Source organism: Convolutriloba macropyga, chromosome 9, assembly GCF_964194025.1.
Source record: "Convolutriloba macropyga chromosome 9, txConMacr16.3, whole genome shotgun sequence".
In the NCBI taxonomy this organism is placed as follows: domain Eukaryota; kingdom Metazoa; phylum Xenacoelomorpha; order Acoela; family Convolutidae; genus Convolutriloba; species Convolutriloba macropyga.
This window is the reverse complement of record NC_134476.1, coordinates 19989887-20002297: the sequence shown is the minus strand read 5'-3', so window position 1 is coordinate 20002297 and position 12411 is coordinate 19989887. Positions and strand designations below refer to the sequence as shown.

Sequence of the window (12411 nt, the reverse complement as noted above, 5' to 3'; positions counted from 1 at the left end):
AGTTAGAAAAGAAAGTGAAAAAGAAAGTGAGAAAAAAAGTGAGAAAAGAAAGTGAGAAAAGAAAGTGGGGAAAAGAGCCTGTCAGAAAAGAAAGTGAGAAAAAAAATAGAGAAAAGAAGGTGAGAAAAAAAGTGAGAACAGAAAGTGAGAGCAGAAAGTGAGTAAAAGGAAGTGAGAAGAGAAAGTGAGAAAAGAAAAAGAAAGTGAGAACAGAAAGTGACAACAGAAAGTGAGAGAATAAAGTGAGAAAACAAAGTGAGAAAATAAAGTGAGAAAAGAATGTGAGAAAAGAAAGTGAGAAAAGAAAGTGAGAATTGAAAGAGAGAAACGAAAGAGAGAAAAGAAAGAGAGGAAAGAAAGCGAAAAAAGAAAGTGAGAAAAGAAAGTGAGAAAAGAAAGTGAGAAAAGAAAGTGAGAAAAGAAAGCGAGAAAACAAAGTGAGAAAAAAAATGCGAATAGAAAATGCGAATAGAAAATGAGAACAGAAAAAGAGAACAGAAAGTGAGAAAGAGAAAGTGGTAAGAGAAAGTGAGAAAAGAAAAAGAAAGTGAGAAAAGAAATTGAGAAAACAAAGTGAGAAAAGAAAGTGAGAAAAGAAAGTGAGAAAAAGAAAGTGGGAAGAGAAAGTGAGAAAAGAAAAAGAAAGTGAGAACAGAAAGTGAGAACAGAAAGTGAGAACAGAAAGTGAGAACAGAAAGTGAGAAGAAAGTGGGAAGAGAAAGTGAGAAAAGAAAATGAGAAAAAAAGTGAGAAAAGAAAGTGAGAAAAAAAAGTGAGAAAAAAAGTGAGAAAAAGAAGTGAGAAAAAGAAGTGAGAAAACAAAGTGAGAAAACAAATTGAGAAAACAAAGTGAGAAAACAAAGTGAGAAAACAAAGTGAGAAAACAAAGTGAGAAAACAAAGTGAAAAAAGAAAGTGAGAAAAGAAAGTGAAAAAAGAAAGTGAAAAAAGAAAGTGAGAAAAGAAAGCGAGAAAACAAAGTGAGAAAACAAAGTGAGAAAACAAAGTGAGAAAACAAAGTGAGAAAACAAAGTGAGAAAACAAAGTGAGAAAACAAAGTGAGAAAACAAAATGAAAAAAGAAAGTGAGAAAGAAAGTGGGAAGAGAAAGTGAGAAAAAGAAAGTGGGAAGAGAAAGTGAGAAAAGAAAAAGTGAGAAAAGAAAAAGTGAGAAAACAAAGTGAGAAAACAAAGTGAGAAAACAAAGTGAGAAAACAAAGTGAGAAAACAAAGTGAGAAAGAAAGTGGGAAGAGAAAGTGAGAAAAGAAAAAGTGAGAAAAAAAGTGAGAAAAAGAAGTGAGAAAACAAAGTGAGAAAACAAAGTGAGAAAACAAAGTGAGAAAACAAAGTGAGAAAAGAAAGTGAAAAAAGAAAGTGAGAACAGAAAGTGAGAACAGAAAGTGAGAACAGAAAGTGAGAAAAGAAAGTGAGAAAAGAAAGCGAGAAAAAAAAGCGAGAAAAGAAAGTGAGAACAGAAAGTGAGAACAGAAAGTGAGAACAGAAAGTGAGAAAAAGAAAGTGGGAAGAGAAAGTGAGAAAAGAAAAAGTAAGAAAAGAAAAAGTGAGAAAACAAAGTGAGAAAACAAAGTGAGAAAACAAAAAGAGAAAACAAAGTGAGAAGAGAAAGTGAGAAGAGAAAGTGAGAAGAGAAAGTGAGAAGAGCAAGTGAGAAAAGAAAGTGAGAAAAGCGAGAAAAAAAGTGGGGAAAAGAACTTGTCAGAAAAGAAAGTAAAAAAAATATAGAAAAGAAAGTGAGAAAAAAAGTGAAAAAAGAAAGTGAGAACAGAAAGTGAGAACAGAAAGTGAGAACAGAAAGTGAGAACAGAAAGTGAAAAAAAGAAAAAGGGAAGAGAAAGTGGGAAAAGAAAGTGAGAAAACAAAGTGAGAAAACAAAGTGAGAAAACAAAGTGAGAAAACAAAGTGAGAAGAGAAAGTGAGAAGAGAAAGTGAGAAGATAAAGTGAGAAGAGCAAGTGAGAAAAGAAAATGAGAACAGAAAGTGAGAAAAGAAAGTGAGAAAAGCAAGTGAGAAAAGCGAGAAAAAAAGTGGGGAAAAGAACTTGTCAGAAAAGAAAGTAAAAAAAATAGAGAAAAGAAAGTGAGAAAAAAAGTGAGAAAAGAACGTGAGAAAAGAAAGTGAGAGCAGAAAGTGAGTAAAAAGTGGGAAGAGAAATAAAGAAAAGAAAAAATTGAGAAAAAAAAGTGAGAAAAGAAAGTTAGAAAACAAAGTGAGAAAACAAAGTGAGAAAACAAAGTGAGAAAACAAAGTGAGAAAAGAAAGTGAGAAAGAAAGTGAGAAAAGAAAGTGAAAAAAGAAAGTGAGAAAAAAAATTGAGAAAAGAAAGTGAGAAAACAAACTGAGAAAACAAAGTGAGAAAACAAAGTGAGAAAACAAAGTGAGAAAAGAAAGTGAGAAAAAAATGCGAATAGAAAATGAGAAAAGAAAGTGAGAACAGAAAGTGAGAAAAAGAAAGTAAGAAAGTGAGAACAGAAAGTGACAACAGAAAGTGAGAGAAGAAAGTGAGAAAAGAAAGCGAGAAAACAAAGTGAGAATGGAAAGTGAGAAAAAAAATGCGAATAGAAAATGAAAAAAGAAAGTGAGAACAGAAAGTGAGAAAAAGAAAGTGGGAAGAGAAAGTGAGAAAAGAAATAGAAAGTGAGAAAACAAAGTGAGAAAACAAAGTGAGAAAAGAAAGTGATAAAAGAAAGTGAAAAAAGTAAGTGAAAAAAGAAAGTTAGAATAGAAAGTGAGGAAAAAAGTTAGAAAAGGTATTGAAAAAGAAAGTGAGAAAAGAAAGTGAGAAAAGAAAGTGGGGAAAACAACTTTTCAGAAAAGAAAGTCAGAAAAAAATAGAGAAAAGAAAGTGAGAAAAAAATTTAGAAAAGAAAGTGAGAACAGAAAGTGAGAGCAGAAAGTGAGAAGAGAAAGTGAGAAAAGAAAAAGAAAGTGAGAAAAGAAAGTGAGAACAGAAAGTGAGAGCAGAAAGTGAGAAAACAAAGTGAGAAAAGAAAGTGAGAAAAGAAAGTGAGAAAAGAAAGTGAGAAAAGAAAGAGAAAAAAGAAAGAGATAAGAAAGAGAGAAAAGAAAGAGAGAAATAAAAGTTAGAAATGAAAGTTAGAAAAGAAAGCTAGAAAAGAAAGTGAGAAAAGAAAGTGAGAAAAGAAAGTGAGAAAAGAAAGTGAGAAAAAAAGCGAGAAAACAACGTGAGAAAAGAAAGTGAGAAAAAAATGCGAATAGAAAATGAGAAAAGAAAGTGAGAACAGAAAGTGAGAACAGGTGAGAAAAAGAAAGTGGGAAGAGAAAGTGAGAAAAGAAAAAGAAAGTGAGAAAAGAAAGTGAGAAAACAAAGTGAGAAAACAAATTGAGAAAAGAAAGTGAGAAAAAGAAAGTGAGAAAAAGAAAGTGGGAAGAGAAAGTGAGAAAAGAAAAAGAAAGTGAGAAAAGAAAGTGAGAAAAGAAAGTGAGAAAAGAAAGTGAGAACAGAAAGTGAGAACAGAAAGTGAGAACAGAAAGTGAGAAAAAGAAAGTGGGAAGAGAACGTGAGAAAAGAAAGTGAGAAAAAGTAAGAAAACAAAGTGAGAGACAAAGTGAGAAAACAAAGTGAGAAAAGAAAGTGAGAAAAGAAAGTGAGAAAAGAAAGTGAGAAAAGAAAGCGAGAAAACAAAGTGAGAAAAGAAAGTGAGAAAAGAAACTCAGAAGAGAAAGTGGGAAGAGAAAGTGAGAAGAGAAAGTGAGAAGAGAAAGTGAGAAGAGCAAGTGAGAAAAGAAAGTGAGAAAAGAAAGTGAGAACAGAAAGTGAGAAAAGAAAGTGAGAAAAGGAAGTGAGAAAAGAAGAAAAGAGAGTGAGACGAGAAAGTGAGAAGAGAAAGTAAGAGAAAGTGAGCGGAGAAAGTGAGAAGTGAAAGTGAGAGGAGAAAGTGAAAAGAGAAAGTGAGACGAGAAAGAGAAGACAAAGGGAGAAGAGAAAGTGAGAAAAGAAAGAGAGAAAAGAAAGTGAGAAGAGAAAGTGAGAAGACAAAGTGAGAAGACAAAGTGAGAAGAGAAAGTGGGAAGAGAAAGTGAGAAGAGAAAGTGAGAAAGTGAGAAGACAAAGTGAGACGAGAAAGTGAGAAAAGAAAGTGAGAAAAGAAAGTGAGAAAAGAAAAAGAGAAAAGAAAGTGACAAAAGAAAGTGAGAAAAGAAAGTAAGAAGAGAAGGTGAGAAAACAAAGTGAGAAAACAAAGTGAGAAAACAATGTGAGAAAAGAATGTGAGAAAAGAAAGTGAGAAAAGGAAGTGAGAAAAGAAGAAAAGAGAGTGAGACGAGAAAGTGAGAAGAGAAAGTAAGAGAAAGTGAGCGGAGAAAGTGAGAAGTGAAAGTGAGAGGAGAAAGTGAAAAGAGAAAGTGAGAAGAGAAAGTGGGAAGAGAAAGTGAGAAGAGAAAGTGAGAAAGTGAGAAGACAAAGTGAGACGAGAAAGTGAGAAAAGAAAGTGAGAAAAGAAAGTGAGAAAAGAAAAAGAGAAAAGAAAGTGACAAAAGAAAGTGAGAAAAGAAAGTAAGAAGAGAAGGTGAGAAAACAAAGTGAGAAAACAAAGTGAGAAAACAATGTGAGAAAAGAATGTGAGAAAAGAGAGAAAAGAAAGTAAGAAGAGAAAGTGAGGAGAGAAAGTGAGAAAACAAAGTGAGAAAACAAAGTGAGAAAACAAAGTGAGAAAACAAAGTGAGAAAAGAATGTGAGAAAAGAAAGTGAGAAAAGAAAGTGAGAAAAGAAAGTGAGAAAAGAAAGTGAGAAAAGAAAGTGAGAAAAGAAAGTGAGAAGAGAAAGTGAGAAGAGAAAGTGAGAAAAGAAAGTGAGAAGAGAAAGTGAGAAGAGAAAGTGAGAAAGGAAAAAGAGAAAAGAAAGTGACAAAAGAGAGAAAAGAAAGTAAGAAGAGAAAGTGAGGAGAGAAAGTGAGAAAACAAAGTGAGAAAACAAAGTGAGAAAACAAAGTGAGAAAAGAAGGTGAGAAAAGAAAGTGAGAATAGAAAGTGAGAAAAGAAAGTGAGAAAAGAAAGTGAGAAAAGAAAGTGAGAAAAGAAAGTGAGAAAAGAAAGTGAGAAAAGAAAGTGAGAAGAGAAAGTGAGAAGAGAAAGTGAGAAAACAAAGTGAGAAAATGTGAGAAAAGAATGTTAGAAAAGAAAGTTAGAAAAGAACGTGAGAACAGAAAATGAGAACAGAATGTGAAAAAAAGAAAGTGAGAAAAGAAAGTTAGAAGAAAGTTAGAAAAAAGTGAGAACAGAAAGTGAGAAAAGAAACTGACAAAAGAAACTGACAAAAGAAAGAGAGAAGAGAAAGAGAGAAGAGAAAGTGAGAAGAGAAAGTGAGAAGAGAAAGTGAGCGGAGAAAGTGAGAAGAGAAAGAGAGAAAAGAAAGAGAGATTAAGGAAGCGAAAAAAGAAAGTGAGAAAAGAAAAATACAGTGAGAAAAGAAAGTGAGAGAAGAAAGTGAGAACAGAAAGTGAGAAAAGAAAGTGAGAAAAGAAAGTGAGAAAAGAAAGAGAGAAAAGAAAGTGAGAAAAGAAAGTGAGAAAAGAAAGTGACAAAAGAAACTGACAAAAGAAAGTGAGAAAAGAAAGTGAGAAAAGAAAGTGAGAAAAGAAAGTGAGAACAGAAAGTGAGAAAAGAAAGAGAGAAAAGAAAGCGAGAAAAGAAAGTGAGAAAAGAAAGTGACAAAAGAAAGTGAGAACAGAAAGTGAGAACAGTGAGAAAAAAAAGTGAGAGGAGAAAGTGAGAAGAGAAAGTGAGAGCAGAAAGTGAGAAGAGAAAGTGAGACGAGAAAGTGAGAAGAGAAAGTGAGAAAACAAAGAGAAGAGAAAGTGAGAAGAGAAAATGAGAAAAGAAAAAGAAAGTGAAAAAAAGTGAGAAAAGAAAGTGAGAAAAGAAAGTGAGAACAGAAGGTGAGAAAAGAAAGGGAGAAAAGAAAGGGAGAAAAGAAAGAGAAAAAGAAAGCGAGAAAAGAAAGCGAGAAAAGAAAGTGAGAACAGAAAGAGAGAACAGAAAGAGAGAACAGAAAGAGAGAACAGAAAGAGAGAACAGAAAGTGAGAAAAGAAAGTGAGAGGAGAAAGTGAGAAAAGAAAGTGAGAGGAGAAAGTGAGAAAAGAAAGAGAGAAAAAGAAGCGAGAAAAGAAAGTGAGAAAAGAAAGTGACAAAAGAAAGTGACAAAAGAAAGCGAGAACAGAAAGTGAGAACAGAAAGTGAGAAGAGAAAGTGAGAAAAGAAAGAGAGAAAAGAAAAAGAGAAAAGAAAGTGAAAAGAAAGTGAGAAAAGAAAGTGAGAACAGAAAGAGAGAACAGAAAGAGAGAACAGAAAGAGAGAACAGAAAGAGAGAACAGAAAGTGAGAAAAGAAAGTGAGAGGAGAAAGTGAGAAAAGAAAGTGAGAGGAGAAAGTGAGAAAAGAAAGAGAGAAAAAGAAGCGAGAAAAGAAAGTGAGAAAAGAAAGTGACAAAAGAAAGTGACAAAAGAAAGCGAGAACAGAAAGTGAGAACAGAAAGTGAGAAGAGAAAGTGAGAAAAGAAAGAGAGAAAAGAAAAAGAGAAAAGAAAGTGAAAAGAAAGTGAGAAAAGAAAGTGAGAAAAGAAAGTGAGAACAGAAGGTGAGAAAAGAAAGGGAGAAAAGAAAGGGAGAAAAGAAAGCGAGAAAAGAAAGCGAGAAAAGAAAGTGAGAACAGAAAGAGAGAACAGAAAGTGAGAAAAGAAAGTGAGAGGAGAAAGTGAGAAGAGAAAGTGAGAAGAGAAAGTGAGAAAAGAAAGAGAGAAAAAGAAGCGAGAAAAGAAAGTGAGAAAAGAAAGTGAGAAGAGAAAGTGAGAAAAGAAAGAGAGAAAAGAAAAAGAGAAAAGAAAGTGAAAAGAAAGTGAGAAAAGAAAGTGACAAAAGAAAGTGAGCACAGAAAGTGAGAACAGAAAGAGAGAAAAGAAACTGACAAAAGAAACTGACAAAAGAAAGAGAGAAGAGAAAGAGAGAAGAGAAAGTGAGAAGAGAAAGTGAGAAGAGAAAGTGAGCGGAGAAAGTGAGAAGAGAAAGAGAGAAAAGAAAGAGAGATTATGGAAGCGAAAAAAGAAAGTGAGAAAAGAAAAATACAGTGAGAAAAGAAAGTGAGAGAAGAAAGTGAGAACAGAAAGTGAGAAAAGAAAGTGAGAAAAGAAAGTGAGAAAAGAAAGAGAGAAAAGAAAGTGAGAAAAGAAAGTGAGAAAAGAAAGTGACAAAAGAAAGTGACAAAAGAAAGTGAGAAAAGAAAGTGAGAAAAGAAAGTGAGAAAAGAAAGTGAGAACAGAAAGTGAGAAAAGAAAGAGAGAAAAGAAAGCGAGAAAAGAAAGTGAGAAAAGAAAGTGACAAAAGAAAGTGAGAACAGAAAGTGAGAACAGTGAGAAAAAAAAGTGAGAGGAGAAAGTGAGAAGAGAAAGTGAGAGCAGAAAGCGAGAAGAGAAAGTGAGACGAGAAAGTGAGAAGAGAAAGTGAGAAAACAAAGAGAAGAGAAAGTGAGAAGAGAAAATGAGAAAAGAAAAAGAAAGTGAAAAAAAAGTGAGAAAAGAAAGTGAGAAAAGAAAGTGAGAACAGAAGGTGAGAAAAGAAAGGGAGAAAAGAAAGGGAGAAAAGAAAGAGAAAAAGAAAGCGAGAAAAGAGAGCGAGAAAAGAAAGTGAGAACAGAAAGAGAGAACAGAAAGAGAGAACAGAAAGAGAGAACAGAAAGAGAGAACAGAAAGTGAGAAAAGAAAGTGAGAGGAGAAAGTGAGAAAAGAAAGTGAGAGGAGAAAGTGAGAAAAGAAAGAGAGAAAAAGAAGCGAGAAAAGAAAGTGAGAAAAGAAAGTGACAAAAGAAAGTGACAAAAGAAAGCGAGAACAGAAAGTGAGAACAGAAAGTGAGAAGAGAAAGTGAGAAAAGAAAGAGAGAAAAGAAAAAGAGAAAAGAAAGTGAAAAGAAAGTGAGAAAAGAAAGTGAGAAAAGAAAGTGAGAACAGAAGGTGAGAAAAGAAAGGGAGAAAAGAAAGGGAGAAAAGAAAGCGAGAAAAGAAAGCGAGAAAAGAAAGTGAGAACAGAAAGAGAGAACAGAAAGTGAGAAAAGAAAGTGAGAGGAGAAAGTGAGAAGAGAAAGTGAGAAGAGAAAGTGAGAAAAGAAAGAGAGAAAAAGAAGCGAGAAAAGAAAGTGAGAAAAGAAAGTGAGAAGAGAAAGTGAGAAAAGAAAGAGAGAAAAGAAAAAGAGAAAAGAAAGTGAAAAGAAAGTGAGAAAAGAAAGTGACAAAAGAAAGTGAGCACAGAAAGTGAGAACAGAAGGAGAGAAAAGAAAAAGAGAAAATAAAGTGAAAAGAAAGTGAGAAAAGAAAGTGACAAAAGAGAAAGTAACAAAAGAAAGTGAGCACAGAAAGTGAGAACAGAAAGAGAGAAAACAAAGAGAAAAGAAAGCGAGAAAAGAAAATGAGAAAAGAAAGTGACAAAAGAAAGTGAGAACAGAAAGTGAGAACAGGAAGTGAGAAAAAAAGTGAGAGGAGAAAGTGAGAAGAGAAAGTGAGAGAAAGCGAGAAGAGAAAGTGAGACGAGAAAGTGAGAAGAGAAAAGAAAGAGAGAAAAGAAAGAGAGAAAAGAAAGAGAAAAGAAAGTGACAAAAGGAAGCGAGAAAAGAAAGTGACAAAAGAAAGTGACAAAAGAAAGTGACAAAAGAAAGTGACAAAAGAAAGTGACAAAAGAAAGTGAGAACAGAAAGAGAGAACAGAAAGAGAAAAGAAAGTGAGAAAAGAAAGTGAGAAAAGAAAGTGAGAAAAGAAAGTGAGAACAGAAAGTGAGAACAGAAAGTGAGAAAAGAAAGTGAGAAAAGAAAGTGAGAAAAGAAAATGAGAAAATAAAGTGAGAAAAAAAACGAGCGAAAAGAAAGTGATAACAGAAAGTAAAGTGACAAAAGAAAGTGATAACAGAAAGTGAGAAAAGAAAGTGACAAAAGAAAGTGAGAACAGAAAGTGAGAAACGAAAGTGAGAAAAGAAAGTTAGAAAAGAAAGTGAGAACGGAAAGTGAGAACAGAAAGTGAGAACAGAAAGTGAGAAAAGAAAGAGAGAAAAGAAAGCGACAAAAGAAAGTGAGAAAAGAAAGTGAGAAAAGAAAGTGAGGAAAGAAATTGAGAACGGAAAGTGAGAACGGAAAGTGAGAACAGAAAGTGAGAACAGAAAGTGAGAAAAGAAAGCTAGAAAAGAAAGTGAGAAAAGAAAGTGAGAAAAGAAAGTGAGAACAGAAAGTGAGAACAGAAGGTGAGAAAAGAAAGTGAGAAAAGAAAGAGAAAAGAAAGAAAAGAAAGCGAGAAAAGAAAGTGAGAAAAGAAAGTGACAAAAGAAAGTGACAAAAGAAAGTGAGAAATGGAAGTGAGAAAAGAAAGTGAGAAAAGAAAGTGAGAAAAGAATGTGAAAAGAAAATGAGAAAAAAGTGAGAAAAGAAAGAGAGAAAAGAAAAAGAACGCGAGAAAAGAAAAAAAAGCGAGAAAAGAAAGTGAGAAAAGAAAGAAAAGAAAGTGAGAACAGAAAGAAAAGAAATTGAGAAAAGAAAGAAAAGAAAGTGAGAAAAGAAAATGACAAAAGGAAGTGACAAAAGAAAGAGAAAAGAAAGAGAGAAAATAAAAAGAACGCGAAAAAAGAAAGTGAGAACAGAAAGTGAGAACAGAAAGTGAGAACAGAAAGTGAGAATAGAAAGTGAGAAAAGAAAGTGAGAAAAGAAAGTGAGAAAAGAAAGTGAAAACAGAAAGTGAGAACAGAAGGTGAGAAAAGAAAGTGAGAAAAGAAAGAGAAAAGAAAGAAAAGAAAGTGAGAACAGAAAGTGAGAAAGGAAAGTGAGAAAAGAAAGTGAGAAAAGAAAGTGAGAAAAGAAAGTGAGAATAGAAAGTGAGAACAGAAGGTGAGAAAAGAAAGTGAGAACAGAAAGAGAAAAGAAAGAAAAGAAAGCGAGAAAAGAAAGTGAGAAAAGAAAGTGACAAAAGAAAGTGACAAAAGAAAGTGAGAAAAGGAAGTGAGAAAAGAAAGTGAGAAAAGAAAGTGAGAAAAGAAAGTGAAAAGAAAATGAGAAAAAAGTGAGAAAAGAAAGAGAGAAAAGAAAAAGAACGCGAGAAAAGAAAAAAAAGCGAGAAAAGAAAGTGAGAAAAGAAAGAAAAGAAAGTGAGAAAAGAAAGAAAAGAAAGTGAGAAAAGAAAGAAAAGAAAGTGAGAAAAGAAAATGACAAAAGGAAGTGACAAAAGAAAGAGAGAAAAGAAAGAGAGAAAATAAAAAGAACGCGAGAAAAGAAAGTGAGAACAGAAAGTGAGAACAGAAAGACAGAATAGAAAGTGAGAAAAGAAAGTGAGAAAAGAAAGAGAGAAAAAAAGAGAAAAAAAGTGAGAACAGAAAGTGAGAACAGAAAGTGAGAAAAGGAAGTGAGAAAAGAAAGAGAAAAGAAAGCGAGAAAAGAAAGTGACAAAAGAAAGTGAGAACAGAAAGTGAGAAACTAAAGTGAGAAAAGAAAGAGAAAAGAAAGCGAGAAAAGAAAGTGAGAAAAGAAAGTGACAAAAGAAAGTGACAAAAGAAAGTGAGAAAAGAAAGTGAGAAAGAAAGTGAGAAAAGAAAATGAGAAAAGAAAGTGAGAACAGAAAGTGACAAAAGAAAGTGAGAACAGAAAGTGAGAAACGAAAGTGAGAAACGAAAGTTAGAAACTAAAGTGAGAAAAGAAAGAGAAAAAAAGTGAGAACAGAAAGTGAGAACAGAAAGTGAGAAAAGGAAGTGAGAACAGAAAGTGATAAAAGGAAGTGAGAAAAGAAAGAGAAAAGAAAGCGAGAAAAGAAAGTGACAAAAGAAAGTGACAAAAGAAAGTGAGAACAGAAAGTGAGAAACTAAAGTGAGAAAAGAAAGAGAAATGAAATGGAAAAGAAAGCGAGAAAAGAAAGTGACAAAAGAAAGTGAGAAAAGAAAGTGAGAAAAGAAAGTGAGGAAGAAAGTGAGAAAAGAAAGTGAGAACAGAAAGTGACAAAAGAAAGTGACAAAAGAAAGTGAGAACAGAAAGTGAGAAACGAAAGTGAGAAACAAAAGTGAGAAACGAAATTGAGAAAAGAAAGAGATAAAAGAAAGAGAGAAAAGAAAGCGAGAAAAGAAAGTGACAAAAGAAAGTGAGAACAGAAAGTGAGAAAAGAGTGAGAAACTAAAGTGAGAAAAGAAAGCGAGAAAAGAAAGCGAGAAAAGAAAGCGACAAAAGAAAGTGACAAAAGAAAGTGACAAAAGAAAGTGAGAAAAGAAAGTGAGAAAAGAAAGTGAGAAAAGAAAGTGAGAAAGAAAGTGAGAACAGAAAGTGAGAAAAGAAAGTGAGAACAGAAAGTGAGAAACTAAAGTGAGAAACTAAAGTGAGAAACTAAAGTGAGAAAAGAAAGCGCGAAAAGAAAGCGAGAAAAGAAAGTGAGAAAAGAAAGTGACAAAAGAAAGTGACAAAAGAAAGTGAGAACAGAAAGTGAGAAAAGAAAGTGAGAAAAGAAAGTGAGAAAGAAAGTGAGAAAGAAAGTGAGAAAAGAAAGTGAGAAAAGAAAGTGAGAAAAGAAAGTGAGAACAGAAAGTGACAAAAGAAAGTGAGAACAGAAAGTGAGAAACGAAAGTGAGAAAAGAAAGAGATAAAAGAAAGAAAGAAAGAGAGAAAAGAAAGTGAGAAAAGAAAGTGACAAAAGAAAGTGAGAACAGAAAGTGAGAAAAGAGTGAGAACAGAAGTTGAGAACAGACAGTGAGAAAAGAGAGAAAAGAAAGCGACAAAAGAAAGTGAAAAAAGAAAGTGAGAACAGAAAGTGAGAACAGAAAGTGAGAAGAGAAAGTGAGAAGAGAAAGTGAGAAGAGAAAGTGAGAAGAGAAAGCAAGAACAGAAAGCGAGAACAGAAAGTGAGAAAAGAAAGTGAGAAAAGAAAATGAGAAAAAAAAAGTGAGAAAAGAAAGAGAGAGAAGAAAGAGAGAAAAGAAAAAGAACGCGAGGAAAGAGAAACGAAAAAGAAAGCGAGAAAAGAAAGTGAGAAAAGAAAGAAAAGAAAGTGAGAAAAGAAAATGAGAAAAGGAAGTGAGAACAGAAGGTGAGAAAAGAAAGTGAGAACAGAAGGTGAGAAAAGAAAGTGAGAGCAGAAAGTGAGAAAAGAAAGTGAGAAAAGAAAATGAGAAGAGAAAGCAAGAACAGAAAGTGAGAAAAGAAAGTGAGAAGAGAAAGCAAGAACATAAAGCGAGAACAGGAAGTGAGAAAAGAGTGAGAACAGAAGTTGAGAACAGACAGTGAGAAAAGAGGGAAAAGACAGCGACAAAAGAAAGTGGAAAAAAGAAAGTGAGAAGAGAAAGTGAGAAGAGAAAGTGAGAAGAGAAAGGGAGAAGAGAAAGGGAGAAGAGAAAGGGAGAAGAGAAAGGGAGAAGAGAAAGGGAGAAGAGAAAGTGAGA

At 33.3% G+C, this 12411-nt stretch overlaps 1 pseudogene; it reads left to right on the top strand.

Annotated features, from left to right (window-relative positions):
• Positions 1 to 475: 475 nt before the first annotated feature.
• LOC142346148 (uncharacterized) lies at positions 476 to 12076 on the top strand (annotated as a pseudogene).
• Positions 12077 to 12411: the final 335 nt, after the last annotated feature.